Below are 13,767 nucleotides of genomic sequence, written 5' to 3'. Positions count from 1 at the left end.
GTTTTAGCTTTTTAGGCCAGAGTGTCTGTGGACTATGATGTTTGCTAACAATATTGTGATCTATGGTAAGCAGAGATGGGCAGTAACGTGTTACTTGTAACGCGTTACTGTAATCCGATTACTTTTTTCAAGTAACGAGTAAAGTAAGGGATTACTATTGCAAAAACGGTAATTAGATTACCGTTACTTTCCCGTAGGAACGCTGCGTTACTGCGTTACTAAAACCGTGTTTTTTTGCGAGAATGTCTCATGACAGTGACGTAAGCGAGTGCGACGTTCGTGACAACAGCTGTGTGCAGATCAACAATGGATCACATATGGAGTGCAGAGAGAGTATGAGCATGCAGCGTTTAAAGCGTGGAAGTACTGACCTTACTTTGAGTTTGATTCCATAAAAAGTGACAAAAACATTAGTGTCCGCTGTGCGTGGGAAGAAAACTTCTTTTTACAGCGAAAAAAACCCCAAACAAGCACCGAGTAGCTACGACGTAATGGGAAACTCACAGAGAAACTCGCGGATTCTTCCACTGACCGCGGCACACCTGCACCAGGGTAAACCTCCGCCTACCCCACTCCTGCTTTACAGGTGAAAATAGAGCAACAGGACCGCTGAGTCTTTGACTTTATTTATTTTCTGCTGTGTTTTACTTGCATCTATTTGAAAGACTGAGTGTAAACACACAAAATATTTTATTTTATGTGCTGGGATGTGCAGAAAATAGGTTTAAATGTTAAACTAATTTCTTCCAGTCAGAGAATGTTGCATATAATTAAATTTTTGCTTGATGCATAAAGTTAAAAGATTAAAACTAATAAAACAAGTTTTATAACTCAGACGCCCTCTACAGGAAAGGGCAGAGCAGGCTGTACCTGCTGCGGAGACTCAGGTCGTTTGGAGTGGAGGGCCCACTCCTGAAGACCTTCTATGACTCTGTTGTGGCTTCTGCTATCTTTTATGGCGTGGTCTGCTGGGGCGGCAGCATCTCTGCTGGGGACAGGAAGAGACTGAACAGGGTGATCCGAAGGGCCAGCTCTGTTCTAGGATGCCCTCTGGACCCAGTGGAGGTGGTGAGTGACAGGAGAATGGCGGCTAAGCTGTCATCCCTGATGGACAACATCTCCCACCCCATGCAGCAGACTGTGACAGCACTGAGCAGCTCCTTCAGTGGGAGACTGCGGCACCCACGGTGTGGGACGGAGAGATTTCGCAGGTCTTTCCTCCCCACTGCTGTCAGACTCCATAATAAAGACTTTAACTGATCAAGCACACACATCCATACATATGCAATAATACTAAGTGCAATAATCCTTTCTGTCATCGTTGTATTTTTACTCAGTTGTATATAGTATTTGTATTTGTATTCTATTTTTATCTTATTGTATATTTATTTTATTTTATTCTACTGTATATAGTATTTTATTTTATTCTATTCTGTACAGTTGTGTACTGTATTTATTCTTATTGTATTCTAATTTTTGCCTCATAACTTTTGCACTGTCCACTTCCTGCTGTGACAAAACAAATTTCCCACGTGTGGGACTAATAAAGGTTATCTTATCTTATCTTATCTTTAAAAAGAGACTTTTCCATTTGATTACATTTTGTATGATGGATTATGCAGAAAAAGTAGAATTGGACTGAAAGATCTATCACTTTATCACCTCTTCAGGTTGTAAATCGTGTTTTTAAAAAGTAACTAAGTAACTAAGTAATTAATTACTTTTGAAAATAAGTAATCAGTAAAGTAACGGGATTACTTTTTTGGGGAAGTAATCAGTAATTAGTTACTGATTACTTTTTTCAAGTAACTTGACCAACACTGATGGTAAGAGTATGGAGCAGGTGGAGATATTCACTGGAAAGAAGAGGACTGAATGTTCGTAGAAGCAAGACAAAATACATGTGTGTGAACAACAGAGAGAGACAGGCTGAAAGGTGAAGATGCAAGGAGTAGAGACAGTGAAGACAGATGAGTTTAAATACCTGAGGTCAAACATCTAAAGACAGTGCACAACAGTGGAGTGGCTGGAGTTGAGAGTCAAGGTTGATTTGTGATAGGATAGCAGCAAGAGTGAAAGGGAAGACTTACAAAGACAGTTTGGAGACAGGATGGTGATCTGGAGGTGACAGAGTTAAAGATGGACAGTTTTAGAAATCCTGGAGCACATCAGAGGGACAGCTCAGGTTGAGTTTTTGGAGACAAACCAGCCTTTAGAAAGCGAGGCTGAGATGGTTTGGACATGTGGAGAGGAGATCTAGAGTATATATTGGACAAAGGATCGTGAAGATGGAGTTGGGAGGAAAAGAGGAGAGAAGGAAAATAAATGAGAGGTTAATGGATAAAGTGACGGAGGACATGCAGAGGTTTGGTGTTAGGATGTTATGGAAATGATGAGAGGGAGGCAAATGATCCGCTGTGGAGACCCATAAAGAGAGCAGCTGAAAGAAGGATAATAACTCATTTCTCTTCCTCTAAGCCTTTTCTTCGGTCAGCTCTGTGTGTGTGTGGATGTGGGCGTGTATGTAGGACATATAGAGGAGAGCTTGTGCACACCTGCTCAGTGTGAGCTGTCCACAAGAGAGGAAGATCAGCGGTGCACAGCTGTACACACACACACACACACGAGCACACACACACACACACACACACACGAGCACACACACACACACACACACACGAGCACACACACGCACACACATGAGCACACACACACACACACGAGCACACACACACACACACGAGCACACACACACACACACACACACACACACACACACACACACACACACACACACACACAAGGGAGCAAAGAAAGAGAAATTATAAGGTGAAAAATCACCTTTGTGAACACTTGGCAAAATTCTGTGTGCGTGTGTGTGTTCATTCGTCAAGCATCAGTACGGGGCAGCAGTCGGTGAGCTCTGATACCCTGCTGTCAGAGTCCAGACGGATAGAAGCGCTCATACAGACACACAAGCATGCTGACAGATCAGCTGGCTGCTCTGTTTCTCTTTTTGAATCTAAAATTGTGGCCACGAAAATAATGTATACTTTGTCGATCACCGTTGGGAAATTCCTCTCTGCATTTAACCTATTCATTCTGTGAAGCAGAGGGCAGTTACTGGGAACCTGGGGAGCAGTGTGTAGGGACGGTACCTTGCTGAGGGGTACCTCAGGGTAGCCGTTAGGTGGATTCGAACCCTCGACCTTGCGATCATGGTGTCAACACTCTACCTGCTGAGTTATCCCTGCTCAGTACGACGTATCCATGTGTTTGCCAGTGAAATACACGTGACAACGTGATATTCATAAAGTCATTTTGAGGCAATTTCTGCTTTCAGAATTAAAGTGATCCTTGTGATCAGTGACAATCCACAGATATGCCATAGTAGTCAAACCCTAATTAACCTTAAATGTGCCAAGAAATCATTCCTCACATGACCTCATTAGGAGGATTTTAGGGACACGTACTTCCTGTTGTGAAATAAGTTCGCTGTCGTCCGCTGTGTTTCTCTTAGACTCCAACTTGACCATTGTGATTCAAGGTGGTGACAGGACCTCTTGTTCTATAAATCAGACTGGAGATGTGCTTCACATGCAGCTTCACTGTTCCTGGTGTGTTTCTATATTTTGACATAGAGTTTTAAAAGTCAAAATAATTCATAAAATTATAACCTGACAGAATAGCGGCAACAAAATATTATGTGGACAGACACTGGTGCACTGATATTTAAGTTTTTGATCGCTATCAGATTCAATCAATGTGAATAATGAATGAATTCTAACATTTTACGATCATATTATTTCTGATGTTGTCACTCTATCATATTCATCATGCGATCAGCCACATTAAAGTGACTTTTTAGATGATAACGATGATATCAGCTTAAGCTTATTTTTTTTCTGAAGTTTTAATGAATGTTGTTAAAATCACCTAAAGCTAAAATGTGAGTAGCTGACAAAATAGAATAAAAGTGGTGAGGAGAGAGTAGTGGTGGGATGTACTGGGTCTGTCTCTCCTTACTTTGTTCTTTCCTTCTGCACCAATGTTATCTTTGTAATTTTGTCTGTCTTTAATCCTCGCAACCCTGTCCTTCATTAAAAACATGTACATGGCCTTGCGAGGCCGGATCTTCTCTGTCAGACATTTGTAATTTTGTATTCAGGGTTGTGTAAGTGAAAACACACCAATACGAAAACATGGAGGGGAGATGGTGTTGAGGGTCAGAGTGCATAGTTTAGCCATGCATTTATAATCCGTCCTAAGGCAATGAAATTACAAGTATCTGTGGATATCTGCATGTATGTGTGTGAAAGAGCGAGAAAGAGATGCTTAAATGTTGCTGGTGTCATCTATGATGAGTAGCGTTGTGAGTCTTTACTCTGACCAAAAAGGAAAGACTTACTTTAGACTGCATGGAAACAATGTGAAAACAACATCATAAATAAGTGTCTTTCATTGTTATTATATTACACTGACTATAGTAGATATTTTGACAGTTTCATAACAGTTAGTGTGAACGAATGATTTTTCTCAGTTCCCTTGGTATCTCTCATGTCTCTGCAGTGATTTAATGTATATATAGGTGTATATAAGGTCTGGTTATGATGTCATAGTATTATCACAGCCGTGCAACACTTCACTACACTTACTTCATAGTTTTGAAACTACTTACTTCCCATTATTTGACTCTTGGTGGTTTTTGCCTGACCTTTCTGTGGATTGTAAAGGTGGCAGTTGTGTGCACTGTCAGCACAGACTAAACTCACTCTGTCTTGCTAGTAGCAGGTTTGCTAAAACAAACTCAGCTCTTAGATTTTGGATCAATGCCACCACTCGCTCGTCCTCTAGACTATTTTCTTTGACTTGTGCCTCCTACCCTCATCTGTGAGACTATGGGATGGTCCTTTAATCTGGACTATACCATGTTTCTGTGGTTTGGTCCCACTGTAACTGCAGAGGGTCCATTTATTGTGATGACTCTCTCACTATAAGGATCAGTGGCCTAGAAGCAAACATCTGAGGCAGGAGCTGCTTCCATTCTCCGCCACTGTCACTGGGTGTCACAAACAAGGATGCTGTGGACTCAAGACCAGACTCAATTGCTCGAACTATGTACAATTTATTTGGAAGGAAAAAAGGTACTTAAACAAGGCTGGGTCTAACAGAAACTATTCGCAGGAACTGAGGGAGACCAGAGGACGAGGAAACGGACGTGGGACACAAGGAGAACAAGGGCGGGAACTTCTGCAAACACAGGAGAGAGGTTTTACTGATCTGGTTAACAATTAAAGGGCTGAGGTGAGTGGTACTAGTGGAGAGTCTTGTGCTTACTTGAAGACACCAACTATTAGGCAGGGGAGGGGTTGCCGTGGGAGCGTCCCAGGGATGGCTGAGAATGTGGGGAAGCTGGTCCAGGTTCCAGGGTGTCCAGGGGAGAGAGATCCACTGTTGAAGGACGGGCTGGAGGGCAGGCCGAGGAGAAGGTGAGTGTGTAGTCTTAGGGTTCTAGGCAGACTGGAGAATGGAGTGGAAACAGAGCCAGCGCTGCTGATGAGCACGACGGGAGATGTATCTAGAGAACACAGGAGACGGAGAACACATTTACCCACGATCTAGGCAAACAGAGTCCAAACACAGTGGAGGCCTAGTTTACCACTAGTGGTAGCAGGACGAACTGGCAAGGAGTGGCAGGCAGCGCTGGCCTAAAAACCCTCCAGATAGAGGCCCGGAAATTGGAAGCAGGTGATGAGCTGGCCAACTCCACCCTAGGGGACAGGCAACAGGAACCTGGACCACACCCGAACAGACACTCCCACGGCATATGGGGTCCATTCACTAACTAATAACTCTGAAGTGCTGGGGGAAGCTGGAGAAACACCTGCTTGGCTCAGAGCCCACAGTGAATCTGGAGCCTCCACCCACTAACTCAGGTGGTCCTGATGACGAGCTCCGGTCCATTTGGCGAGGGATGCTTGCAGGCTGGGTCGCTATGATAGACCTTCCTTGGAGATGTTCTGCTTCCAGAAGCAGTTACTTGTTGTGTCCCACATGCATTACAATCCTCATAAACAAACCAGGTATTACCAGGTCATTGTTCACACAGGAGCACAAATTAGTGTGATTATCCCTAAGTTTCAGTTCAACCTCTCATTTGTCATATGAGGTTTAAAAACACCAGGATTTTAATGCACAGAAGCCCTGCAATAATACAGACATACATATAAATACATAAATAGTTGGCAGCAGGAATAAATAGCAAACAGGAGAAATATATACAACAAAAGGGAAAAGTCCTTGGAAGTGGTGCAAAGAAAAGACTTGAGTGATGGGGGTTAATCAGACCATGGCTCAGATTAGTGAGGTGAGTGGGCAGGGGTGAATGGCCAGGGGAAGAAGCTGTTTGTGAGTCTGCAGCTGTGGGACCTGTTTGACCCGAGCCGCCAACCAGAGGGCAGCGGGTGAAACAGGAGCACAGCAAATTCAAAAGTGTTAAATGTTTTGGTGTTAGTAGTCTTCTTGCAAAAGTAGAGTTAATTTTACTCTAAGTAGAGTCACATTCTTTTAATGTCTCTGAGGTGTAAAGGTCTATTAACAGACCTCTCTGCATTGAATCATATCTGTTATTAACCTCTGTCTCTCTTCCACAGGATGTCTTTTATCCCGTCTTCCTTCTCTCACCCCAACCGGTCGCAGCAGATGGCCCCGCCCCTCCCTGAGCCTGGTTCTGTCAGAGGTTTCTTCCTGTTAAAAGGGAGTTTTTCCTTTCCACTGTCGCCAAAGTGCTTGCTCATAGGGGGTCATATGATTGTTGGGTTTTTCTCTGTATCTATGAAGTGCCTTGAGGCGACTTTTGTTGTGATTTGGCGCTATATAAATAAAATAGAATTGAATTAAAATTATAGTAGTTAAAATCAAGTGCTAAAAATGAGTGTTTCTATGTTAAATCTGGAGGTGTTACAATGGAGACATTAACTCTTGACCTCCTACAGGGGCTATGACACCAACAGAGTAAATTCACAGACTCCGCCCCCAGCACGGCTCCAATCGAAGCTGAAGTGAAGCCGTTTCAGAACATTTTGCTCTACATATTTGAGTTGTTTGCCATGCTTGGTAAGTCATTTCTTCAAAGATCGTTTCAATTATTATTATGAGCTTTTACTTCTGTGGCTCTTTGGAGTTGAGACAAAGCTGTGTGAAAGGCATTAGCCATGTTGCTCGCTGATAGCATAATATTCTGTTTTAGCTAGCTGAAAGGTATTGTCTGCGGGCAAATACCACAGCCTTGGAAAAAAGCTTGCATGTGAATTTTCAGTCACATTTTTGGTCAAATACACCTAAAACAGTGTCTAGAATGTGAAATGTTGGTATAATGGTGCTACTTGAAGCCTGAAAACGATCGCCCATAACAAAACCGAGCAAACAGCAGTAGTGTCAGAGGTTGTGTGTGGAGTCGTGGAAGAGATGACCCAAACGCTGGACTCACGGTGCAGAAATGAAGAGGATTTATTGGAGGGTGAATGAACAAAGCAGGAACGATGGAGTGACTGGCTGGCTGAAAGACTGGAAGAATGGCTGGCTGACTAACTGAACATACAGACGGAGGGATGACATGAACAACAATATCAATGACACGACAGAGAACTGGTGAAACCGAGGAACTTAAATACACAGGTTGAATGATGACAATGATTGGAAACAGGTGAGTACAGGGCTGAACATAATCTGACTAATGACACGAGAGACAAGCTGACACGGGGAAAAAACAGGAAGTGAGAACATTAATTAACAGGAACCCTGACAGTACCCCCCCCCCCCCCTTCAAAGGCCGGCACCCGACGGCCAAAAGAAAAAGAACCAGAACAGGGCGGGCGGAGGGGGCCCAGGACGGAGGGATGGAGTCCACACAGAGACAGTTCAGGTGGGCGGCGACGTGGCCCGAGTTCGGGAGGCCGACCGTGCGGAAGGCAGCGGCGACGTGGACACAGTTCGGGAGGCCGACCGCGCGGAAGGCAACGGCGGCGACGTGGACACAGTTCGGGAGGCCGACCGGGCGGAAGGCAACGGCGATGACGACAGCGCTGGTCCGGGGGCCGGCCGTGCGGAAGGCAACGGCGGCCACTCAGGTGAAGGCGGTCCGGGGGGCGGCCGTGCGGAAGGCAACGGCGGCCACTCAGGCGAAGGCGGTCCCGGGTCCGGCCGTGCAGAAGGCAACGGCGGCCACTCAGCCGGTCCGGTGGTCGACCGCGCCGGTTACGAGGAGAAGGCGGCCGAGGAGCAGCTGCAGGAGGCGGCTCGGGAGGCGGCTCGGGAGGCGGCTCGGGAGGCGGCTCGGGAGCCGGCGGAGACTGAGGAGCAGCTGTAGGACCAGGCAAAGCAGAAGCCGAGGCCAGACCAGGCGAAGCAGAAGCAGAAGCAGAGGCTGAGGCTGAGGCTGAGGCTGGACCAGGCGAAGGCGAGGCTGGACCAGGCGAAGGCGAGGCTGGACCAGGCGAAGCTGAAGCTGAGGCCGAGGCTGGACCAGGCGAAGCTGAAGCTGGACCAGGCGAAGCTGAAGCTGGGTCAGGCGAAGCTGAAGCTGAGTCTGATGCCGGGCCAGTAGGCGCGGAAGCCTCTGGCTGGAGACAGGCAGGGCCAGTGGGCGAGGAAACCCCTGGCTGAGGAGCGGCCGGGCCAGCAGGCGCGGAAACCCCTGGCTGAGGAGCAGAAGAGCTCACAGCTGGCTCTGGGTGCTGTGGCTGCAGGTCCGGGAACTGAACGGGATGGTGGACAGGCGACTGGGAAACAGGAGGCGACTGGACTACAGGGCACTGGGCGGCAGACTGGACTACAGAAGAGTGAACGACAGACTGGACAGGCTGGGGGACAGGAGCAGACTGGACTGACTGGACAGGAGCAGACTGAGCTACAGACTGGAAGGCAGGAGGAGACTGAACTACAGGTGAGGGAACTGACTGGAGTGGAAGCTGAACAGCAGGTGAGGGAACTGACTGGAGTGGAGATGCTAAGGGATGAACAGGGGTAGGTGAGGCTGACGACGGAGCTGAGGTTGGTGTGGCTACTGGCTGAGCTACAGATTGAGCTAGTGACGGAGATAAAATTACGGCTTGGGCTAGTAAAGCTGGTGCCTGGACAGGGGACAGTTCAGCTAATCTAACTAGGGATAGTGCAAGGGCGTGAAAGGCTGGGTCAGGAGGTGGATGAAGTGGTGACGTAGCAGGTGAACCGGTTAGCTCTTCCAAGTCTCTAGGGAGGTCAGGCTGCGTTCTGGCTGCCCTCGGCCTGGGCGCTGGGACGGGCACGGAAGGCGGCTGGACACCAGTCACCCCCACCTGAGAAACAGAAGCGGGTGTGGAGGTAGACCGGGTCGCAGCTGCCCTCCTCCTGGGAGCTGGCACTGGTGTGGGTGTAGACTGGGCCCCCGTGCTGGTGGGAAATGGCTGAATAATGGGTGTGGAAATAGTGACGGTGTGTGTGTTACTGGCAGGTTTATTGGAGAATGTTCGGGTTTTCCTGCCACCACTATTTACAGTCTTTGGAGGAGCAGAGCAGAAAAACTCTTCCCAGTCCACTTCATCCTCTAGGAGGGAAACGTCCCATGAATCAAAGATGGGTTTATTATTGGTTTGAAGTGGAGAGTCAAATGAGGGTGGAAAACAGTCGCTGGAACTCACCACCGGGAATTGCAAATGCTCCGGTGCAGGTGAGTCAGCAGGTGGGAGAACGCGGCGTCTCCGAGGCCCGCCCAGAGCCAAGCGAGTGCCCTCGAAGACGTGCTCTCGCTCCGCGAAGAGCCGCTGTCTCTCCTTGAGCTTTTCCGCCCACAAGGAGAGCGCTACCTCCTGCCGCTCGTAGAGGTCCGAGTCTGCTGGGTCAAAAGCGTGTCTTCTTGGCACGGGTCGTGTCATTCTGTCAGAGGTTGTGTGTGGAGGCGTGGAAGAGATGACCCAAACGCTGGACTCACGGTGCAGAAATGAAGAGGATTTATTGGAGGGCGAATGAACAAAGCAGGAACGATGGAGTGACTGGCTGGCTGAAAGACTGGAAGAATGGCTGGCTGACTAACTGAACATACAGACGGAGGGACGACATGAACATCAATATCAATGACACGACAGAGAACTGGTGAAACCGAGGAACTTAAATACACAGGTTGAATGATGACAATGATTGGAAACAGGTGAGTACAGGGCTGAACATAATCTGACTAATGACACGAGAGACAAGCTGACACGGGGAAAAAACAGGAAGTGAGAACATTAATGTGGCGAACTAAACTGAACATGAACAAACTGAAATCACTGGGTCAACAACCCAGGAACCCTGACAAGTAGCAGACGTCCTGACTGGATTCTACGTTAGCATAGATCCCTCCAGAGTTTTGTGCACACGGTTTAGGTAAAAATGAAAAAGGTTGAGGTTTTACATTTAGTTCAGTATTACCTGTTGCCTGTGTCCTTGTCTTTTGGGAAAATACTTTACACAAGTAATGGCTCAAAGAGGATTCCTTTTTTGTCACTGTGCTGCAATTGTTTACTGGATTATTTGTGCCATTAATTAGTGTCAACTAATTTTTATTCAATCTCCACACAGGATATGCTTGTGAAGATGGAATATGGGGGAGAGCAGAAGTGCGTTGAAGTTCCACAAAGGGATGAATGAAGGACATGCATATTGTATTGAAGAAATAAGTGATGAGAATGCTGTTATTTGCATTTACCATGTCAGACCTTTTGATAAACAAAATTCTAATGAAAGTGAGAACATGTACACTGTTACATCTTTCAGAAAATGTTTTGAAATTGTGGTGCACAGTTCAGAATAAATGTTTTTCAAAAACCATTGCATCTTTTTAGTAAATGTTTATTTCCAGAAGAAATTTCTAGAAGTTCAGAACAGTAAAATTCCCGCTTTTTAGATGAATTAGAAGATAACTCTTACGTAGTTAAACTAAAATACTCTTTGAGAGTTAATATATAAACTCTAAACACCAAGTGTTAAATTATCAACTCCAGACAGATTTGGTGTTTAACACTAAATCAGAGTTAACGTACCAACTCTCCAAAAAGAGTTAAATTAACACTCTCTGGTGTGGACCCATATAGACACTTTAATAGTGTTGAAATCAAATCCGACAGTGTTAATTTGGACATGCTGGATTTGCTGTGTGGTGAGCAGGGTGTGAGGGGTCACCTGTGATGGCCTTGGTTTACCTGAGACAGGTGGATCTGGTGATGGCCGGTCTCTGCCTCCTGTAGTCCAATATGAGTTCTTTGGTTTTAAGGACGTTCGGCGGGACAGGTTTTCTACCTCCGCCCTGTACGGCGTCTCATCTCCATCAGGGATGAGACCAACCACGGTCGTGTCATCGGCATACTTGATGATGGCATCGGTCGGGTGGGTCAGTGTGCAGTCAGGGTGTACAGTAGGGGGCCGAGAACACAGTCCTGCTGTGTGACAGTGGGGGGTGGGGATTGGTGGACTGTTTAAGACCGGTTGGTGAGGAAGTCTTTGATCCAGGAGCAGGTGGCAGGGGGGATCTGAAGGTGGTCCAGTTTGGTGGTGAGGATGGGATTATGGTGAGCTAAACTGTAGTCCACAAAGAGCATCTACACGGAGCTGCTCCTGTTCTCCAGATGGCTCAGCGCTCTGTGAAGAGTGATGGCATCCTCCGTGGAACAATTTGCTCTGTAAGCAAACTGGTGGCTGTCAAGGGAGGGGGGTAGAGAGTTTCTGATGTGCTGAGACACTATCAACTCGAAGCACTTTATAACTGCAGACGTGAGGGAGCAAACCAAGCCAAGCAAATAAGTTGTTGAGCTCCTCTGCGAGTTTGAGGCTGCTGTCAACGCGCGGCGGCTCTGGACTTTGTAGTTTCTTGAGGGCTTGGATGCCTCTCCACACTTGTAAAATGTACATAGTGATCCATCTCCTTTCATCTCAAGACATGTTCTGTCATAAAGCATCGTGTATGTTTTCATCCCTCTTTGACATTATCACAGAAAGTTGATTCTGTTCATCTGGATGTTTTGAGTGGGAGATCATTCTTCAGTCCCAGCTGTCTGTAGGTTTCCAACCTTATAAAGAGTATATTTACACAATGACTGAAACTATCACCAGTGATTAACAATGGGCCATGAGGTCAGTTTCATGATCAATAATAGCATCATCAACAATTAACTAAGATGTAGGCTTGCTTTTCTGAATTCATTAATAGCAGTTTTTTCAGAGGACAGTAGTTCTCACTGAGCAGCCATAACATACATATGATTGTTTGAAACGTTTGAAATGAGCTTAGCCTTAAACACCTATGACACCGGTGTCACGGCACTGGATCTGTGATGTTTTGTGTTGAATTTATATTTGTTCTCTTGATGTTATATTTATTGTTCTAACTTCTAGTTTCAGTCACTGTGTTCTCGCTGTGGTACATGTTTCATATCCAGTCAGTCTCGTCTCGGTGTCCAGTCCGTGTCCTTGTGCATATGTCATGTTTTACTTTGACAGTCTCGCGTCCTTTGTTGGTGGGTTCAGTTTTGCTTCTCCTTTGTTATGTCTGATTAAGATAAGATAAGATAAGATAAGATAACCTTTATTAGTCCCACACGTGGGAAATTTGTTAGTCCCAGCTGTGTTTCCACCTGTTCCCCATCCTCTTGTTATCCTGCCGCTGCATGTAAGTCCTCGGTCTTTCCCTGTTTGTTGTCGCATCCTCCACGCTGCTGTGTGTCGTGTGCAGTTCCATGTTCTCCAGTCACGTCAAGTCTTGTCCAGTCACTAATCACCAGTCAGGAGTTTCTTAGTTCTAGGTCTTGTTTTGTTTGTTTCTTTAGTATTCATGTATTTTGTTTTTAGTTTGTTTTTCCCAGAAGCTGCCGCCCTTTGTCAAACATTCTGTCTCCAAGTCCTGCGTTTGAGTCCCAACCAAGTCTGCCACACAGCGCAAAACATGACAACTGGGGATGTTTTTCTGCAGAATAATTTCTTACAGTGAATAAAAACAAAAATCTATTTGAGACTGAATCTTCAATTCAATTCAATTCAATTTTATTTATATAGCGCCAAATCACAACAAAAGTCGCCTCAAGGCGCTTCATAATCTTAATATCTAAAGAACGTTGTCTTTTTATTACAAATGAGCAATAACAGATTACGATATCAGCATCACAGAATCTTTGATCGGGTTAGAACTCTCCAAATATTACTGTTGTTGTAAACATGTGTAATTCACCAACAATATCGACAGCAAGCAGTTGATGCAAGTATATTTTTAAAACTCACAAATTGTTCTCTTTCCAAAATCAAACAGACAAAAAAACAAAACGATGCCTTCCCAGCAGGAAGTGTTTTATTAGCATGGCCTTGGTCAGCTTCCTCACATAGTGAGTCCAGCTCAGTTCCTTTCAAGGTCGAAAGGTTCAAAAGAAAAGTTCATGTCAGACCATTATACACGTACCACATCCCCCTCTTACATTATATTATGCATATCTTGTCCTCATGTTGACACACGGACACGTACTCCCACACATACATTCACACACCCTTCAACCCTTTGCACCACACCTCCCTGTCAGGCCAACCTTTAATGATGCTAAAGAGAGAACGAGCGAGACAGGAAAACAGAAGGAGTGAGCGTGAAATGTTGCTTCTGCAAATGAAGTTGAGGTCATCCATGGAAGGAAGTGTAGAGGGGAGGAAGGATGGATGGAAATTCTGAATGCAGTATGTTTTTAAAGGAAGAAATCTGCATAATTTGTGGCAGAT

This window comes from Aulonocara sp. 'chitande type north' Nkhata Bay, linkage group LG7, assembly GCF_057382095.1.
Source record: "Aulonocara sp. 'chitande type north' Nkhata Bay isolate Kocher_YH1m ecotype deep benthic linkage group LG7, A_spYH_male_GT1.1, whole genome shotgun sequence".
NCBI classification, from domain to species: domain Eukaryota; kingdom Metazoa; phylum Chordata; class Actinopteri; order Cichliformes; family Cichlidae; genus Aulonocara; species Aulonocara sp. 'chitande type north' Nkhata Bay.
The sequence above is the reverse complement of the archived record's forward strand: the minus strand, read 5'-3'. Positions refer to the sequence as shown.